This window comes from Pipistrellus hanaki (genome assembly GCF_964339955.1).
Source record: "Pipistrellus hanaki genome assembly, chromosome: 8".
Taxonomy (NCBI): domain Eukaryota; kingdom Metazoa; phylum Chordata; class Mammalia; order Chiroptera; family Vespertilionidae; genus Pipistrellus; species Pipistrellus hanaki.
The window spans coordinates 50,970,837-50,990,597 of record NC_140510.1 but is presented as its reverse complement, the minus strand read 5'-3'; the positions used below and the strand labels follow the sequence as shown (position 1 = coordinate 50,990,597).

The following is a 19,761-nucleotide window of genomic DNA, read 5'->3' as shown; positions in this document are numbered from 1 at the left end:
GGATGGTAAAAACATATTAATCAAACTGAATTTTCAAATATCACTCAAAGAATGCGGAAAATTGTACTTCTCTACTCCTCCCTTGATAGCTGGAATGTTGGAGTCAGTTCTATATGCCACAATTGGAGAGGTGTTTAGATGAGAGTGTTTGGAGGAGATAAATGGGGTATTTAAGTGAAGGGTAGTTTGAGAAGGCACATGCGATGGTTGCTGACTTAAAATGTTTAAAGGCTATGTACAGAAGGGGAAATGGGCTGTTCCGGACTCAATACTCATTAGTACTAGCTTCAGATTCACTGGACATCTTACTACACCTTGTATTCATATTTATAACAATGATTTAAAGTCTCATTTCTTTCCCCCTTTTTAGAGTTTAGCAAACTCATACTTGGAGCTGTTTTGCAAGTGTTCAAGGTCATACAGCTAGACAATTATAAACCATACCATTTTGTGTTTAAGTTCAGTGGTGTTTCTACCAATACCATAACCACGTACTAAATGTATAGTGAGACACAGTTCAATGTAGCAACTAGCAGGACTGTTCAAAGATGAATACTATTGTAAGGAGTGGCTCCCTACCCTCGGAGTTCAAGCATATGCTGGACAGCTGTCTTGCCAGGATCTGCTAGTGCCTTTAATTTACACATATATAATGATATGCTTATATTATTAAACAAAATATTAAAAATGTTTGCTAATCATAGAGCCAAAGGACCTCCAGGAGTGAGGCCCAGTGAATTTAAGTGATTGAACTATGTGCATTCTCTGTGGCTATTAGAAAATAACTACAGCATCCAAAGTTCATTTTCTGTACTTACAATCTAACGTGTTTTTTTTTTTTTCTGTCACAGCAGTTACCCTCATCTAATAACTGGGCAATGAAGTGTGGAACTAGAGGGTATGGAAAGAGGAAGGGCAGGAATGTTTTGTGAATTCCTATTATGAGTTATTTGGCATGCTCTTGCTTTATTAAAACAAGCAAAGAATGTGAGTGGCAGTAGAGGGTTTACAGTGATAAGCGGAAAATGCCATCTAGTAAGAGGACAGAATACTCTGGAAGGCTAAGGAAGGCAGGGACTATGGATTGCACTGTATCTCCCTCTTGTTGAGTAGATGCCCAACACGTATTTGTTGAAATGAATAATGACATCAACACTTCAACAAATATTTAAAGAGAACCTTCTTAGAGCTGAGCTGTGTGCTCAGTCTGGGAGCCAAACATGAAGTAAACAGAAAAATCTCTTATCCTTTTAAGGAACTCACGGTCCAGTAAGAAAAGACCACCAGGCCAAAGGAGAGTGCCAATGATTACCACAGAGAATAGATAAAAAGTTCTCTGAAAACAGAACGGAAAGAATATTTAATTCAGCGTAAGTGTATAGGGTGAGGATGTGGGTGTGGTGAAAGGAGGGGAAGTCGGGGAAGATTCCAAAGAGGAAATGCTGCATTATCTTTCGAAGGATTGCGGGAGGAGGCTCACCTGGTTAAAAGAGGGCTGGATTTCAGATGGGGGAAACTATGCGGAGGCACAGAGATGGAGCCTGTGGATTTTGTGTGTGACATGTGGTGGGAGTTAGAGCTGGAGCTGGAGAGGTCTAGGGATCAGCTCATAAAAGGACTTGTACATCACAGTAATTAACTTGATTCTAATTGAAAGATTTTGAAGACGCAGTCTGTTTTTGGAGCATTCTCTGGCAGGGACATGAGACAGCAGCAGAAGGGAAATTAGAAAGGCTTGACCAACTGAAGAGTGGCAGAGAGGCTAACGTAGTGGAGACAGCTTGTTAGTCACAGAACTAAGAGGAAGAATCCCTCCGTGGGATTTTAAATTAGAGAGCCTTAGTGGAGAGAGATTGAGTGGCCTGGTTGTTGGAATGGCGAGATTTTAGTCATGGAATTAGGTGATAGTGAAGTGAGTAGCAGACTGAGTAATATGGAATGCCCGGGATTGGGAACACATGGCTGCCCTGAGTTTGTATTAGTGGATGACTCTTTTGAGCCGAATTCAGGAAATGACATAAAAACGACTTGCGCAATACAGTCAGAGGAATAGACACCGTGAAGTCAGTACGTTGGAGAGAAATAACCAGAGCTGGTGGAGATGGGGAAGTAGCCCGTGTCTGAAGGCCATTTGGGACTGTCCAGTGGAAAGATCCCCAAGGAAAAACAAAGGCCTCCAATCCAGCCCTTGTTGGCTACAACCCATTCTGCGCCAACCTTCCCAGCCAGCTGCCTTCACCCTTCAGCCCATCACAGGCAGGGCTAGGTGCGGGGACCATCTCCAGCATTTCCTGGCAGTAGGTACTTGGGAGAAAAGGAATCCCCCCCCCCCCCCCCCCAAAAAAAAAAAAAGGAGGAGGATGTCCATGTTAGAATTTTGAAAAATTGCACACCACACGCTTGAACCTCCTGCACATTTCAGGAGGAGGAGGAGGGAAAACAAATGCCGGGGGTGCGGGGGGTGAGGGGGGCGCCAAGGAATCGGGTCCTTCCTGAAGCCCAGGTTTCCCGACTCTCGGTCCAGCGCCCCTTCCACCACCCTCGTGGCGGGCTCGGCAGCTCCCACCTGCACGCAGGGTCCGGGATGCAAGGAGGCTCCCTCCTCCCACCGCCCCCGGCCCCCAGCCCTCCGCCCCCCGTCCCCCGCCGCCCCGGCCCTCCCGGCCCCGCCCCCTCCCCGGCGGGGCGGGGTCTCTGCGCGGCCGCTACCCCGGCGCGTGCGGGGTCGGCGCACGCGGGTGGGACCGCGGGTCTCGGGGTCGCGGGGCCGCCTGCGCCGCCGCTGACGCACGCCGCGGCCGGACACGCTTCGCCACGAGCGCCCGGAGCCCCGCGCGCGCCGCCGCCGCCCGGGCCCGCCCCGCCCCCAGCCCGCCCCCTCCCGCCTCGCCCTCCTCCCGCGCCCCGTCCGCGTCCCCGCGTCCTCGCCCGCCGCCGGGAGAGCCGGTCCGCAGCGCCGCGCCGGCCAGGTGAGTGCGGCCGCCGAGTGGCCGGGCGGCCCGGGCGGGAGGCGGGTGCAGGCCCGGCGCGGGCGGAGGCGGCTGGCCCGGCTTCCCCCCCGCGGGCCGCGCGGCGCAGGGAGGGCGCCCCCGCCCGCAGCCCCCGCCGCCGCCGCTGCAGACAAAGCGCCCGCGGTGGGAAGCCGGCGGCCCCCGCCTCCGCGCCGCTGCCCGCCCGCCCGCCCGCGGGGTGCGGCTGCGGCCCGCCCAGCCCGGGCCGCCGCGGGCGTCTCCCCCCGGAGCGCCCTTCTTCGTGTCTGGGTGGAAAGGGACCCGAACCGTGCAACAGGTTTAGGCGTTAAATCCGGATCTTCCCGGCGTGCGGGGCCCGATGTGGCGCCCGGCTCCGGGGCCGGCTCCTTTGTGTGGCCGGAGACCGGCGCGCCCGGGGGGCGGGGGCCGCCGGCTCAGGCCCCGGGCTGCGGCGGAGGCTCCGGGCGGGACGCCTCCCGGGCGGCGGAGGCTCCGGCTTCCGCGGGCCTGCGGCGCGCTCCCCTCCCTCAGCCCCTGCGGGAGCCACAAAGGGAGGGGGCCGGGGTCTGTCTCGGCAGAGATGGCTCCTGATGTGTTTATTTCCTGTAGGATGGGGTGGACCCCCGCTAGGACCGCAGTGGGGTCGGCTCTGGAGGATGCGGGTGGGATGCCGCCCTGGGATGCCCGGTGTGCACGGCCCCCGCGGCTCCCCGGGTGCTTTGCTTTGACATCTGGCTCCTGCACAGGCAGATCGCCCCCTGGAAGTTGCAAGTGCTGTGGTGGGAGTCACTTAATAAAGGCTCTTTGACAGGTCACCTCTTCCTTCCCATCTTGTCTGCCCGCCTGTACCCCAACACGCATTCTAGAACAGGGTGGCAAACCTTCCATTGGAACTGCCACTCAGAATCCCCCCCCCCCCCCCCCCCCATGTTGGAAACTATTAATCCATATGGTTTTCTTTGGCTTTTAACAAACCTTTATTTTCTTAGGCGTGAGAAACTTTTTTTTTTTTTCAACCTCCCCAAAGCAGAATACATAATACTGAAGGTTTATCTTTGTTGACATACCTTGGGTCACGCTCTCACCTATCTGGTTTCATTGGTGTGCTATTTTAGTTTAACAATACTAAATAGAAGGAAGATATCTTCCTTTTGCTCTGAGCAGTAAAATACGTCTTTGTTCCAGAACCAGGAAGCTTTATGTGGACAGAAGTTGGGGACTTGCTTCCTACCCCGTGACCAAATACATTAAAATATTCCCAGAGGGCTTAAAAAAGCATTGCACAACTCTGCAGATTGCTTGTACGTCCAAAATGCCAGGAAATAATTTTGCGGTATGTTTATTTTCAAACAATCTAACCTTAAAAAATGGGCCTACTCTGTAAATACCCACACATTAGGGAATGCATTGATTGGATTTAAAGAGTTTACCAAGCACCCCTGTGAATAATAGTTGGAAGCAATAATGGGTGGATGAGATTAGGAGCTGATGATGGATGGACCTGGAAGTCTGACAGCAAAATGCAGAACATGTGAGGTGGTAGAGGTTGCAGAATTCGCCTATTTGGGTTTCTGTTGGGCAGGCATATCTGAAAACAAGATGTCTACTAATTTAATAAGCAGAAAATACTACATTTTGAACTCTGTTTTTCATGTGCTTAATAAAGACTCCTTGAAGCTCTTCTCTGCTTCCTAAAAATACACTTGATATTAATAAGGACTTCTGAAGGAATAAAATTATATCAAATTAATACGATCTGTAGAAAGTTTTTCTGGCATAATTAGTAGTTTAACTTCACTGAGGATACCACTTATCCGTGTAACATTGAACCTCAAGAACTTTCCTAGCTGTTATAAGCAACCGGAGCAATCTCTTGAGAAAAGTAGGATATTTACTAATGAAAACTAGCAGAAACTTAAATTATTTTCTTTTATGAAGATAAAACTCATATAGTTTAGACTCTACTCTTTTAAAGTGTTCAGTGGCATTAATATATACATAAAGTAGGACAAACATTTCTCATCAAGAACATTTTCATCATTCTTGAACAGACACTCTGAAACCCATTGGCTATTATTCCTATTCTCTCTTCTGCATTTGGGAATCACTTATCTACTTTGGGTATATATGGATTTGCCTTTTCTGGACATTTCATGTTATCGGAAGCATAAAGTATGTGGCTTTTTGTGTCTTTCACTTAGCAAAATATTTTCAGGATTCTTCCATATACATGTATCAGTACGTCATTCCTTTTATTGGCTGAATAATATTCCATTATATGGATATACCACATTTCCAATTTTTTTACTATCATGAGTAATACTACTATGAACACTTATTTACCAGTGTTTGTGTGGACATAGGCTTTCTGTTCTGTTGGATGAATACTTCGATGTGGTATTACTGAGTCATATGGTAGCTCTGTTTTACTTCTTGAGGAACTGCCAAGCTTTTTCATAGCTGCCGCACCATTTTACATTCTCACCAATGAAGTGTGAGGGTTCCATTTTCTCCTACACTTGTTAAATGTTGTCTAGGATAGTCCTTCTAATGGGAAGGGGTATCTGTGGTTTTCATTTGCATTGCCCTAATGCCCTGATCGCTAATGATGTTGAACATCTGTTCCTATTCTTATTGGCCACTTGTACATCTTCTTTGGAAAAAATGTCTATTTGATTTATAATCATTTCTGTTTGTTTTCCCATTTTCTTAGTCTTTGAAATAATACTGTAAGATAGATTTATTTCCATTTTACTGTTAGGAGAATAAGTTGCAAAGAGGTTAAGTAATTTGCTCCTTTTTAACCTTGTAAAATTAGTAAGAATAATGGTGTGAATATAAACTCCACTTCCTGCATTCTTTCCACTTCATGAGGCATACAGAACTCAAATTGTCTTTGCAGATTTGCCTGGCTAATCATTGCCAAAGTGGGAGCATAATAAATCATTCAGTCAAACAACAACAAAAAGCAGGTGTTAGGGCCACAGTGCCTCAGATTCACCAGATTTTGTTACACTTTCTCAAAAAAATTTTTTTTCTTATCCTAGTAAGGTGGATCTGATTTGCACATTTCCTGTGGGGAAAGAGAGCAGTTAAACTATTCCCAGCTTCTTAGTGGCACAGCTAATCCTAGAACCCACTGTGCCCTGGGACTTGGGGCTTTCTCTTCCCCTGCAGCTTCCATGTTCTCTATTTTCTCCCTTTAATAGTAAAGTGATAGACAATTTCACATTTTTCATAAACATTAACATTTTTTCTGTATTAAACTGAAATTAACTTATTTTTGAACTAAGTGGCTTGCCAGTTTCACTTTGAAGTTCAGGATTACTAGGGTATATGCTTCAGTTTTTATGAACTAGTTTGGATCAAACATATGAAGAATTCCTAACTCCTAAGGATAGGGTAGAATCCATATGTTATTTATTCATCTTTGCATGCCCATTGTCCAGCATAGTGCCTGTCACATAGCAGGGACTCTAACCTTTGTTTAATGAGTGAATACAAATACATTTTTTTTTAATTGGAAAAAAATACACAAAGCAATACATATTATCTGGTACACTCTTTTAGAATAAATGTAGTCCAAATTCCAGAAAAAGAAAATATTTATTAACCCTGGCATATGATCTAAAAACTATTAATGCTAAAAATTAGAACTTGATTTAAAACTCAACACTGTATGTTATGGAAGGAAGTAAGTGTTCCATCCTGGATTTAAAAAAATAGTTTCCTAGACAGTTTGACTCATTGGTTGGAGCGTGGGCCCGTGAACTGAAGAGTCCCTGGTTTGATTCCAGTCAATGGCATGTACCTAGGTTGCAGGTTCGATTCCTGGTGCTGATTGGGGCTCATTTGGGAGGCAGCCATTGGATGTGTCTCTCTCATGTCAATCTTTTCTCTGTCTTTCCCCCTCCCTTCTACTCTAAAAATCAATGGAAAAATCCTCGGGTGAGGATGAGCAACAGCAACAAAAATGGGTTCTAAGTACCTGCTGGCACAAGTCTTTACTCTAAGCTCAATATTCAAACAAGAGTTGTACTCTGAGTGTTTGTTAAATAAAGGAATGCCCAATGACTGAGTAAAATAATTATTTTTTTCTATAGCAAGTAGAGGAGATAACAGCAAATTAATATTTAGGTCCTGCTATTCACTTGTATTTTAATTGTCAAACATGATATATATATCCTATAGTAATAAAAGCCTCATGCAGCCGAAATCGGTTTGGCTCAGTGGATAGAGCGTCAGCCTGCGGACTGAAAGGTTCCAGCTTTGATTCCGGTCAAGGGCATGTAGTACCTTGGTTGCGGGCACATCCCCAGGAAGGGGTGTGTAAGAAGCAGTTGATCAATGATTCTCTCTCATCGATGTTTCTAACTCTCTATCCCTCTCCCTTCCTCTCTAAAAAATCAATAAAATATTTAAAAAAAAAACCTTGTGCAAATTGACCTCACTCCAACACACAAGAGGGCCACACCCATGTGGTCAAAGATGGCTGCCACAAGATGGCCAGCAGGGGAGGGTAGTTAGGGGTCACTGGGCTGGCAGGGAAGGACAGTGGGGTGTGACCAGGCCTGCAGGGGAGGGCACTAGGGAGGGACCAGGCCTCCAGGGGAGGGCAGTTAGGGGTGAACGGGCCAGCAGAGGAGGACAGTTGTGGGGAACCAGACCTGCAGGGGAGGGCAGTTAGGGGTGTCCAGGCCTATAGGAAGGACAGTTGGGATGACCAGGTCTGCAGGGGAGGGCAGTTGGGGGCAACCATGCCGGCAGGGGAGGACAGTTCAGGGTGACTAGGTCAGCAGGGGAGGGCAGTTAGGGGTGACCAGGCCAGCAGGGGAGGGAAATTAGGGGCAATTGGGTCAGCAGAGAAGCAGTTAGATGTTGATCAGGCTGGCAGAGGAGTGGTTAGGGGGTGCCCAGGCTGACAGGCAGAAGCAGTTAGGGGTAGGCAGGCAGGCAAGCAGTTTGGAGCCAGCAGTCCTGGTTTGGAGATGGTGCAGGCAGGGCTGAGGGACACCGCCCCTTTCCTCCCCCCATGCACAAATTTCGTGCACTGGGCCTCTAGTGTTATAAAAATTCAAATAATGTATGTGTATATAGACTTAAAGTTGAAAATCTCCCATTTACTACTTGTCCTCTTTATTTTTTTCACTCCAAGGTAATCATTAACGGTTTGAGATTTATGTTACAAACCTATATCTTTGCATTTTTGTGTACATAAGTACAAATATACATTTATATATCCAACCATAGTGTATACACAGTGATTTTTCTTTTACAGATGCGGCCATTCTACATATATTCTTTGTTTTTCACTCAAATATATTAAGACTTTTGCATCTATTATCAGAAAAGATAAACATAATATTTGTTTGCTATTCTTGCCTGGTTTTGGTGTTAAAATTAAGCCAGCTATTAAGAATCAATTGGTAAACTATCCCTATTTTCACTGTGCCTGGAATAGTTGAAAATATCTGCCCTGTAAACATCTTTTAGAAATCACCTGAAAACCTTGATGAAGGAAGAAATCCAAGACAACCTTTCTCATTTTTCCTGTTTTTATTGTTTTATCAAGTTTTAGACCTTATTTTCTGTTACATGTTTGGTGAAGGAATCCTTTCATACACACTTCTCTCAGCTCTGATAAGTTGACAAATGCAAATGATTAAATGAATCCATGGATGCAGAAGTATATGCGCTTTTCTCTTAGAAAGATCCAGAGTAAAGTCCTACACTTACTAGTTGAATAACTTTTGGCAAATTACCTTCTTCAAACTTCTGTTTTCTGTTCTGTAAAATGGTAATGGTTCCAGCCTCACAGGAATCTTGGAAATATTAGAGATGTGAGACAATAAAGTGGAGAAAAAAAAACACATAACACTAAACTATAAATGTGAATTTGTCACCTTAATTACTATAAATTGTTTCAGCTACCAAGAACAAATTTAAGGAGAAAGAATGGTGGAGCTATAGGGATGGTTTCCACTAATAAATTGGAAGACTATAAACATTTCCAGGCTATTTAAAATTTAATTTTGGAAAAAATGATTTCTAACTACCTGCATGCTTTTGGGGCAGGATAGTGGGGGAAAGTACTGGAGAAAACAGACTTGTTTACATTATCAATTGTAAGCCCTGTGACTTTGGACAAGTTAATTGGGGTAAATGCACTTACTTTAGAGGGTAAGTATGAGGAGAGATATTAGTGTAATGCCTGGCATTTAATAGGTATTCAAATTGTTAAAAAACATTTTTGTGTGTTGAGTGCCTAACATTGATGAGCATGAGGTGTTGGGTTCTGCTGTTTGAAGGCTGTGTGGTGTAGTGGAAAGGACATTAGGCCCTAAATCAGAGATTTAGCCTTGGACAAGTCTTCTGCTCACCTTTTTCTATTTCTTTACCTGTAAAAAGAGAGTAAGAGAACTAACACTGAGATTCTATTTTATATGCACTTATGAGGCAGTTTAACAAATCTTACTTCATTTAATCTTTCCAGTGATCCTACCAGGAAAAGATAATTTGTCATTTCCCATTTTAATAGATGAAGAAACAAAGGTTTTAGATTTTCTGAAGTCCATTGGGTGTCGACCCTCCTCCCCTGCCCCCCAGTCCTGTCCATGTTCTTTTATTCATTACAGCACTCCCTCCTGAGATGATAGGATGTGTCTACATACAGAGAATACCAAATGGAGAGAATACTGCAAACTGAAACACTTAAGTGTATAAAAAAACTAAGCCAATGTATGATTAGGCTACTAATTTATTAATGATTTCCATGAATCAAATATAAATAGAGGATTGTTAATGTGTCCTAATGCCTGTGCTTAAGAGTAGTAATTTAAGTTTTTTAATATGTGTTTCTTATAACCGCTTTACTTAAATAATTTATGAGTCTTCATTGCATTTCTCCTTTGACCAGGTAAAGGAGAGAGTAGATAGTTGTCATAAAGGGAAATACAAGCTTGCTTGGGGTGTGTGTGTGTGAATTAATGTGTGTATGGAAGAGGTGAGAAGTACAGTTCTATGGCAGTTTGGCATTTACTGAAACTATAGACTCTTGGAAAGTAGTAGGGAAAATCTACAATATAATTCATTATCCACTAACAGACCTGCAGAGTCCTTTAAAAAATGAACCTGCCTTTGTCAGCTGGTTTGTAAAGAGCTATTGATTGTATTCTTGAAAGAGGGTGATATTGTCTTTCCTTTGATAGAGTTTGCCAAAGCTTTTGCTATGGGTTTCATTTTATTTGATCAGATTCTGTGATATTGATTTTGCATAGCTGTAAGCCTTGTATTAGGGATATGCAAAACAAAACAAAAAATGGCTTGGGATATTGCAAGATAAATTGTGATTCAGTTGTAGCATAGAAGGTTTAGAAGGTTTAGCAGTTCTGTTGATGTTTAGTTATCATTTTTATTCTGTTGATTGGAAGTGGGAATTCCTATGTTTAGAGTAGAGAATTTTTATCAGAGTGACTGGAATTGCACTGTGGAAATTCTCACTGGTATTGAAGGCCACTTAAAATTTTTTTTTTTTTTATTTACAGACTAAAAAGCATGTGGAGCTATATGTAGAAAACATGGTTCTTGTCTTTAAAGAGTATATTTTTAGTTTGGGAGGCAATGAAGGAGGAAACCAAGTAAAAGGACACAGGGTTTTTAAAACTTGCACTTGCTCTTTGTAAAATCACTTGAACTGCATTGGGCTTTGTTAAGATACCATAGGTCTCCTGTTGGATTCTGCCAGAGGAACCCAACCCTTTGAAAACTGGCAGTTGTGTGTCTTGTATATCTTGTTCATTCTATAGTGTACTCTTTGCTATAGAAAAAGAACTGTTTGGAATAAGTATCAAGATTAGTTCCTCTTTTCAGTACTGTGCTGTTTATCTCATGGCTTGTGGACTGGGTTCTCCTTTTGTTTTTTTGTTTATTTATTTATTTATTTATTTATTTATTTATTTTAATAAGTTTTTATTTTTCATATTATTACAAATGTTCCTTCCCCCCCCCCCCCACCATTGCCCTCCTCCACCAGGTTCCCACCCCACCCTCTGCCCTTTCCCCTCTCCCCATTGTCCTCATCCATAGGTGCACAGTTTATGTTCAGTCTCTTCCCACGCCCCCCTCTCCCCTTTTCCCCAAGAATCGTCAGTTCACTCCCCTTCCATACCTCTGATTCTATTATATTCAACAGTTAATATTGTTCATCAGATTTTTTTAATTTCCTTGGTTTTTAGATTCACTTGTTGATAATTACGTATTTGTTGTTCATAATTTTTATCTTTGTTTACTTTCTCTTCTGAAAGAACCCCCTTCAGCAATTCATATAATTCTGGTTTGGTGGTGATGAACTCCTTTAGCTTTTTTTTATTAGTGAAGCTCTTTATCTGGCCTTCGATTCTGAGTGATAGCTTTGCTGGGTAGCTTATTTTTGGCTGTAGGTTCTTGCTATTCATCACCTTGAATATTTCTTGCCATTCCCTTCTGGCCTGCATGGTTTCTGTTGAGAAGTCAGCTGACAATCGTATAGGTGCTCCTTTATAAGTTACTACCTTCTTTGCTCTTGCTTCTTTTAATATTCTCTCTTTATCTTTTGCTCTTGGAATTTTAATAATGATGTGTCTCGGTGTGGTCCTCTTTGGATTCCTTTTGTTTGGAGTTCTGTGCGCTTCCTGGACTTGTAAGTCAAATTCTTTCACCAGGTGGGGGAAGTTTTCTGTCACTATTTCTTTCAGTATGTTTTCGATATCTTGCTCTCTCTCATCTTCTGGAACCCCCATAATTCTGATGTTGGTTCGCTTGAAGTTGTCCCAGAGGTTTCTTACATTATCTTCAATTTTCTGGATTCTCTTGCTTTCTAGCTTCTGTGGAGGAGTGTCTTCTGGCTCTTTATGTTCCAAATCTTTGACTTGATTCTTGCGATCTTCCCTTCTGTTTTTAGGACTCTGTAGAATATTTTTTATTTCAGACAATGTATTCTTTATTTCTTGTTGATCCCTTATCATTTCTTGTTGACTCCTTATTAATTCTAGTTGATCTCTTTTCATATCCTCATAGGCCTTATCCATCTTTTCTAGGAAATTCTTGAAAAACCTTATAAGCGTAGATCTGAACTCTATATCCAGACGCTTTTTGTCCTCCATTTCTTTCGTTTGTGATCTATTTTGTTGTCGCATTTCGCAGTTACAGATGGGACGGGGTTTCAGGGTGGAGCCTGCAGCTTTGGCTTCCGTCAGCCCCGCCCTATGCGGGTCCTTCAGTGCTCGCTGCCGGCGCCTCTGAGAGAAAGGTGCCCTCGATTTTCGCCTGCTGCCAAACAGTCTATGCTCTCCCCCAATGAGCCCGGTATTGGGGTTCAGTTCAGTTGGAAGTGGAGTTGGAGGTGGCGTTCACAGCAGTCTGGAGCCCCAGTCTCCTTCCCGTCAGGGCAATCCCGCGGCACAGCCGACCGTCCCTTCTCTGGGGGCAGTGTGCGCGCCTCCGGGACCTCCTTTCTCCGCTACCCCGGGGTTCCGACTTACAGCCCAGCTCCCTCTGGCTGAGCCTGAGTCCCCGGGGTCTGGCCCAGAACTGGGGTTCAGAGCAGTCAGGGGCCCAGCACAGTCGGAGTTTTCTCTCCTTCCCGCTAGGGAACGCCCGCCAGGCACTCGGCCTCCCTCCTCTCCGGCTCCGTCCTCTCCGCGCGCCGCGTGTCTCCGTACCTTAGGCTTTTACAGCTCCTCCGTGCTTCCTTCTGGTTTTCTCCTTGCTTCTTGTTGTAGGATTTCCAGTCAGTCGACTTTCCTGTAGTTCTGGGTAATGCCCATTTTATATTTTAGTTGTATTTTATTAAAATTGTTGTGTGCGGCTGCGGCTAGTTGCCTACCCGAGCAGCCATCTTGGATTCTCTCTGGGTTCTCCTTTTGTGATGGCTGTTAGAACGCCAGAGCCAGGCTGTGGAACACCCCAGCGTGGGCATACAGGTTTATGCCGTGCATTTTGCTTAGCCTTAGTTTGGCACCATTATTGGTGTCTTCTTTGTTCTTTTGCTTTTATTGTTTAATTTATTAACTTTTACGGTTCATGTAGTTTTATAAGTCTCATTAATCCTTTCCAGAAGATAGGGGTAATACATGAAATCTATAGAGGAAGATATTAAGGCAAACAGATCAATATAGTAGAGACCATATATGGCAGTGCATTTATTTCATGGGCCAGCTTTGATTGATAATGGCGGCTGAATGGAACACTGTCTTATAAGTAGTTAGAGGCACCATGTGGATTTAGTGGGAAGGGTTATTGTGATAATTGAGCAATGTTTTTGTCATGGGTGTAGGAATATTGCTGGCCAGTGTTTGCCATCTCTATTATAGACAAAGTATACAGGATACTGGGTAGTACAATGGGTGAGTGACTTTTTAAGTTTAGAGTTAGGTTTTGCCAGGTGATATGTGGATTTGGGAAACAAGCTGGTTATTTTGGGAGGGTGGCAGTCAGATTGGTTCAACTGCAGTGAAATGTCTGCAGTGTGTTAAACAGAGATGAAATTGGTGGGAAAGTGAAGAAGGAGGTGTGGGAAGCCTTCTTCCACAGTCCCATCCAGAATACCACATTGTGTTTATTTTTATTATTTTTTTACTTTTTATTTTTTAAATAATTCTTTATTGTTCAGATTATTACAATTGTTCCTCCCCCCCCCCACCCCGTAGCTCCCATCCACCTGGTTCCCACCTCATCCTCTGCCCTCCCTCCCTCCACTGTCCTCATCCATAGGTGTACGATTTTTGTCCAGTCTCTTCCCATACCCCTCACACTTCCTTCCCCCCGAGAATTGTCAGTCCACTCTCTTTCTATGCCCCTGATTCTATTATATTCACCAGTTTATTCTGTTCATCAGATTTTTTTATTCACTTGATTTTTAGATTCACTTGTTGGTAGATATGTATTTGTTCATAATTTTTTTTATCTTTACCTTCTTCTTCTTCCTCTTCTTATTTCAAAGGATCAGGCCATTCCTATCCAGAAACCTCTACGCACAGCTTGATTGGGGCGGGGTCTCAGAGTGGAGCAAACAGCAATGGCTGACTGTCGGCCCTGCTCTAAGAGGCATCCGGGTCTCAGTGTCCCTCAGTAATCACTGCAAGCACCTCTGAGAGAAAGCCGCCCTCAAGTTTGGCCTGCTGCTAGACAGTCCAGCTTCTCCCTGTATGAGTCTGAGTCTCCAGAGTCTCGCCGGGAACTGGAGTGCAGAGCAGTCGGGAGCTTGTATCTCCCTCTTGCTTGAAAAAGACAGCCATGTACTCAGTTGCCAGCCTTTTACACATGCCTCTGCACCTCTGCACTTTACTTCCGCACCTCCTTTGAGTCTCAGTGTGCTTTTCTCTTTCCTTCTAGTCTTAGAATTTCCACTTAGCAGGCCTTCCTGTGGTACTGGATGATGTTGGTTTTGTCTTTTAGTTGCAGTTTTGAAATGGTTGTGCGAGGCAGCAATTTCAGATGTTTACCTATGCCGTCATTTGGTTTCTCCAGAATACCATGTTGTGTTTAGTTGTCCTGTCTCCTTAGTCTCCTCTGACATTTTCTCAATCTGTTCTAATTTTTTTTTTTTTTTAAATCAGTAAACCTTGACAGTTTTGAGAAGTCCTGATCATATATTCTATAGAACATCTCTCAACTTGGGTTTGTCTGATGATTAGAATGGGGTCATGGATTTTTGGGAATAAGTTGAATTGTCCTCATCGTGTCATGTGAGGGAATGCCGGATATATTAATGACATTTCTGGAGATGTTCACTTAGATTACTTGGTTAAGGTCAGTCTTTGTTAGGTTTCTCCACTGTAAGGTTACTATTTTTCCTTTTCCATACTTTATTTTGGGAAACGATTCACTAAATTCAGCCTATCCTCACAGTGGAAGGGGGAATTAAAGGAACTTTCTCTTTTTTATTTAATATTTTATTGATTTTTTTACAGAGAGGAAGGGAGAGAGTTAGAAACATCGATGAGAGAAAAACATTGATCAGCTGCACCTTGCACACCCCCCACTGGGGATGTGCCGTCAACTAAGGTATTATACATGCCCTTGACCGGAATTGAACCCGGACTTTTTAGTCTGCAGGCTGATGCTCTGAGCTAAACTGGTTTCGGCTAAAGGAACTTTCTTTTTAAAAAATGTGATATGCCTTTAGATGGGTTTTCTATATATTTTATTCAATTATTTCCTTATTGATATATATATCTAGATGGTTTAATACATGCTAACAGGTAAGAAAATAGGCTTTGGAACTACACTACCTAGATTCACATCCTGGCTCCACACTAGTTTTGTGATCTTGGGCTACACTTACTTGACTTCTTAGTTTCTCTGCCTGTACAATGGGGCTGTTGATAGTAACTACCTCCTAGGATTGTTTGTTGGGAGGATTAAATGAGATAATATATGTGTAAAGTGCTTAGAACAGTGTCACTATACTAAGTGCTTTATTACTATGATTTTGTCTTTACAATGATACTGCAATGAATAACTTTCTATATATTATTCCCCACATTGGTGGGGCAGGTAGATATATAATAAGATTACTAGAAATGGGTACTTGCATTTGTAATTTTGATAGATGTTGTCAATTTCCCTCCCGAAGATGATGTACCATTTTGTATATCATCCAGGGATATGTGATAACATGTGTGTCCCTATATCTGTGTTACCAGATTATTTTTATCTTTGCCATTCAGGTAGTGCATATCTTTTATTATTAATTAACTTGAGCATCTTTTCATTTAACCATTCAAGAGTTTAGATTTTGATACTGCTTATTGTGAAGCAAGCTGTTCTTCATCAGCTGGCAGTAGTAAGAAATGTTTTGGGGAAATGACTATAGTAACTAGATGAGGAACAATTGCACCAGGGAAAGACTAAAAGTAGTACTGTGGTTGCAGGACGGACAGTCTGAGAAGTGGTGCACTAAGTTGCTGGCCTCTCTTCTGGTGTGGCAGCATTGTGTCTTAGTCATTGTTTTTTTAAAAGTCTTAAGAGAGTCTTAGGATATATTCTAGAAGTGGGATCACTGGGTCAAATGGAAGTTCCATTTTTAATTTTTTGAGGAAACTCCATAGTGTTTTCCGTAGTGGTTGTATTCCCACCAACAGTGTACTAGAGTTTTTCCCCCACATCCTCAGTAGCACCTGTCCTTTGTTGATTTGTTAATGGTAGCCATTATGACAGATGTGAGGTGAAACCTCATTGTCATTTTAGTTTTCATCTCTGATGATTAGTAAATTTGAGCATTTTCTTTGGATTATGTCCTCTCTGGAGAAGTGTCCATTTAGGCCCTTTGCCCATTTTTTAATTGGATTGTTTGCCTTTTATTAAATTGTGTGAGTTCTTTATATATTTGTATCATTGGCAAATATGTTCTCCCATACAGTGGGCTCCCTTTTTTATTTTATTGATAGTCTCTTTTGCTGTGAAGAAGCATTTTATTTTAATGAAATCCCATTTGCTTATTTATCCTTTGCTTTCTTTGACTGAGGAAATATATTAGAAAAATAATGCTGAGAGATGTCTGATATTTTGCTACATAAAGTTTCTTCTAGGATTTTTATGGTTTCATGACTTACATTTAAGTCTTTTACCCATTTTGAGTTTATTCTTGTGTAAAGTGTAAGTTGCTGTCTAGTTTCAGTTTTTTGCACGCACCTATCCAATTTTCACACCTTTTATTGAAGAGACTGCCTTTTCTCCATTGTGTGCTCTTGCCTCCTTTGTCAAATATTAATTCAGTGTAATGGCTTGAGTTGATTTCTGGGTTCTCTGTTCTGTTCCATTGAACTATGTGCCTGTTCTTGTGCCATTACCAGGCTGTTTTGATTATAGTGGCTTTGTAATATGACCTAATATCTGGAATTGTGATCCCTCCAACTTTTTTCCTCTTTCTTAAGACTGCTGCAGCTATTTGGGGTCTCTTTTGGTTCCATATAAACTTTGGAGTATTTGTTCTAGATCTGTGAAATGTGCTGCTGGTATTTTAATCTATAGATTGAATCTATAGAATCTATAGATTGCTTTGGATAGTATAGACATTATAATGATGTTTACTCTACCAATCCATAAACACGGTATATTCTTCCACTTATTTATGTCTAATTCTGTCTCTTTTTTCAATGTCCTGTATCTTTTCTAGTATAGGTTTTTTACATCATAAGAATCCTAAAACATCCATCAGAGAGAATATATGCACCCCGATGTTCATAGCAATGCTGTTTACAATAGCTAAGATATGGAAACAGTTCAAGTGCCCACCAATAGATGAGTGGATAAAAAAGATGTGATACATTTGTACAATGAAATACTATGCAACTGTAAAAAAAGAAGAATCTATTATCCTTTGAGACATCATGGAGCAACCTAAAGGTATTATGCTAAGCAAAATAAGACAGAGAAAGGCAAGTATCACATGATTAGCCAAGGAACTTATATGCATACTAGAGGCCCAGTGCACAAAATTTGTGCAAGGGGGAAGGGGGAGAATTCTCTCAGCTTAGCCTGCACTCTCCATTCTGGGTCATTCCTCTCTCAATCCAGGACTGCTGGCTCCTAACTGCTCGCTTGCCTGATTGCCCCTAATCACTTCTACCTGCCAGCCCAATCGCTCCCTAACTGCTCCCCTGCTGGCCTGATTGATACCTAACTGCTCTCCTGCCGACCTGATTGCCCACGACTGCCCTCCCCTACCAGCCTGATCACCCACAACTGCCCTCCCCTGCCGTGACACTCCTCTGTGCGAGGCGGTGGAGATGCCGGACTGGCCTCCTCTGTGCTGCGCAGAGCCGCAGGACCCCAGTCCTCGCTGTGCGGAGCAGCTGCTGGGCCCTGCCTCCCCTGTGCATGCAGCCATCTGGTGGTGGCCATCTTATGACGATGTCGCGTGAGAGCGTGACACCACCTAGGCTTTTATATAAGATATGCATAAGCCATGGACACAGACAGTAGTGTGGTGAAGGTTTTAGGTGTGTGCGGGATCGAAGGGCTCAATGGACGGGGAAAGATGGGCACATCTGTAATAAAACAATAAAGGCATTTTAAAAAAAGTTTTAAGAGGATCAGCATCTTATGTTTGCAGACAACAGTGAATGAAATTACAGGGGTGGACTGAAAGAAAGGTTTCAATTGAATTAAAATGAAACAAAGTTAATCTGACCCATTTTTTATGACACACATGTTTATTATGGTACATTATAGACAGAAATAAAAAACAGTTCACATATAATTGTAATTAACTTTAACATCCAATTTTATGAGTTTTTTTTCCCCCATTGCTTTCTCTAGTATGTATAAAATTGCCAGTGGGTAGTATTTTTCTGTTTGCATATTGTTTAATGATTGTTACCTCCTTCCCAGCCACACTGTAAAAAACAAAAATGCTGAATCTTACTTTTACATCAGTTGGATGGGGTGTAGTGGGCATGATGGTCTTTTATTTGAATTTAACTTTGGAGGAGTTCACGACCTCAACCTAACCATTCATGAATTATATGCACCCTGTTCACTCACATGTCAGAGGCTTCAAGAACTCTGGGGCATGAGAATAGACTGCTGCGGGTTGGAGGGGAGGAGGAGATACAAAATGACCCCATTCTTTTTTTTCTTTTCTTTTTTTTTAAAGTATATTTTATTGATTTTCTTACAGAGAGGAAGGGAGAGAGATAGAGAGCTAGAAACATCGACGAGAGAGGAGAAACATTGACCAGCTGGCTCCTGCACACCCCCTACCGGGGATGTGCCCACAACCAACGTACATGCCCTTGACCAGAATTGAACCTGGGACCCTTCAGTCCGCAGACCGATGCTCTACCGCTGAGCCAAACCGGTTTCAGCAATGATCCCATTCTGAAAGAAGGAAGGGGATATTAAACCAGGAGAAGGAAGTTGACACCATGAACATGGAATCTGAATCAGAATATGAGATTCTTTTTTTTTTTTTTAATATATTTTATTGATTTTTTTACAGAGAGGAAGGGAGAGATATAGAGAGCTGGAAACATCGATGAGAGAGAAACATCGACCAGCTGCCTCTTGCACACCCCCTACTGGGGATGTGCCCGCAACCAATGTACATGCCCTTGACTGGAATCGAACCTGGGACCTTTCAGACCGACGCTCTACTACTGAGCCAAACCGTCTTCGGCAAAATATAAGATTCTTAGTTTCCTAATAATAAAGTTAAGAGAGGAGAAGGCAAAGGAGAGCTCAAGTTACCTACCTATTAGTCAACTCTTTTGACCTAGCTATCCTACTCTTGTCATTACTAAAACAATTTCCTAGTGGACTCAGCAAAATAAAAACATATCTCCTATACCCTCAGTTAAACCAAGTCAACCCAAAAGGTGAACATTTTTTTCAAGCTGCCTTAAACTACAAAGCAAGTCTGTTAAAAGACTGAGTGCAGTTATGTTTAAGTTCTTTTCTGTTTTGATAGGGGAAGCTGGAGACTGGGGCCTCTTGGGGACAGGAGAGTATGAAGGGTAACCTAGGGGTGGTAGAGAACTTAGGAGGCAGGAGAAAGGGAAGCTTAAAGGCAGCTAAAATGACATGCAGGTTTTGATAATTTTTACCAGATAGTGGATTGTCTTTACTCAAGGATAATTAAAAGCTCTATTTCGAATATTTCCTCCCTATAGAAGAGGCAGCTAACCAGACACATATCTTGAGTTGTGTGATATGGAAGATGCTACTACTGCCATAACAACACTTGGATTGTAGTTTAATTCTATCTTAAATATATTATTTCTGTTAAAATAACATTTTTGTTAACCTG

At 42.7% G+C, this 19,761-nt stretch overlaps 1 protein-coding gene across 3 annotated transcripts in view; it reads left to right on the top strand.

The window, feature by feature from the left end:
* The first annotated feature begins 2,736 nt into the window (after nt 1–2,736).
* Nucleotides 2,737–19,761, top strand: part of SESTD1 (SEC14 and spectrin domain containing 1) — a 96,094-nt gene continuing 79,069 nt past the window's right edge. Inside the window, exon 1 of one of the 3 annotated variants that reach the window (XM_084892593.1) lies at nt 2,737–2,969. The gene's annotated coding sequence lies outside the window, so the exon portion shown is untranslated. Of the gene's footprint in view, nt 2,970–4,162; nt 4,306–19,761 lie in introns of those variants that run through there. The other 2 variants (XM_084892594.1, XM_084892595.1) reach the window with 2 other exon arrangements.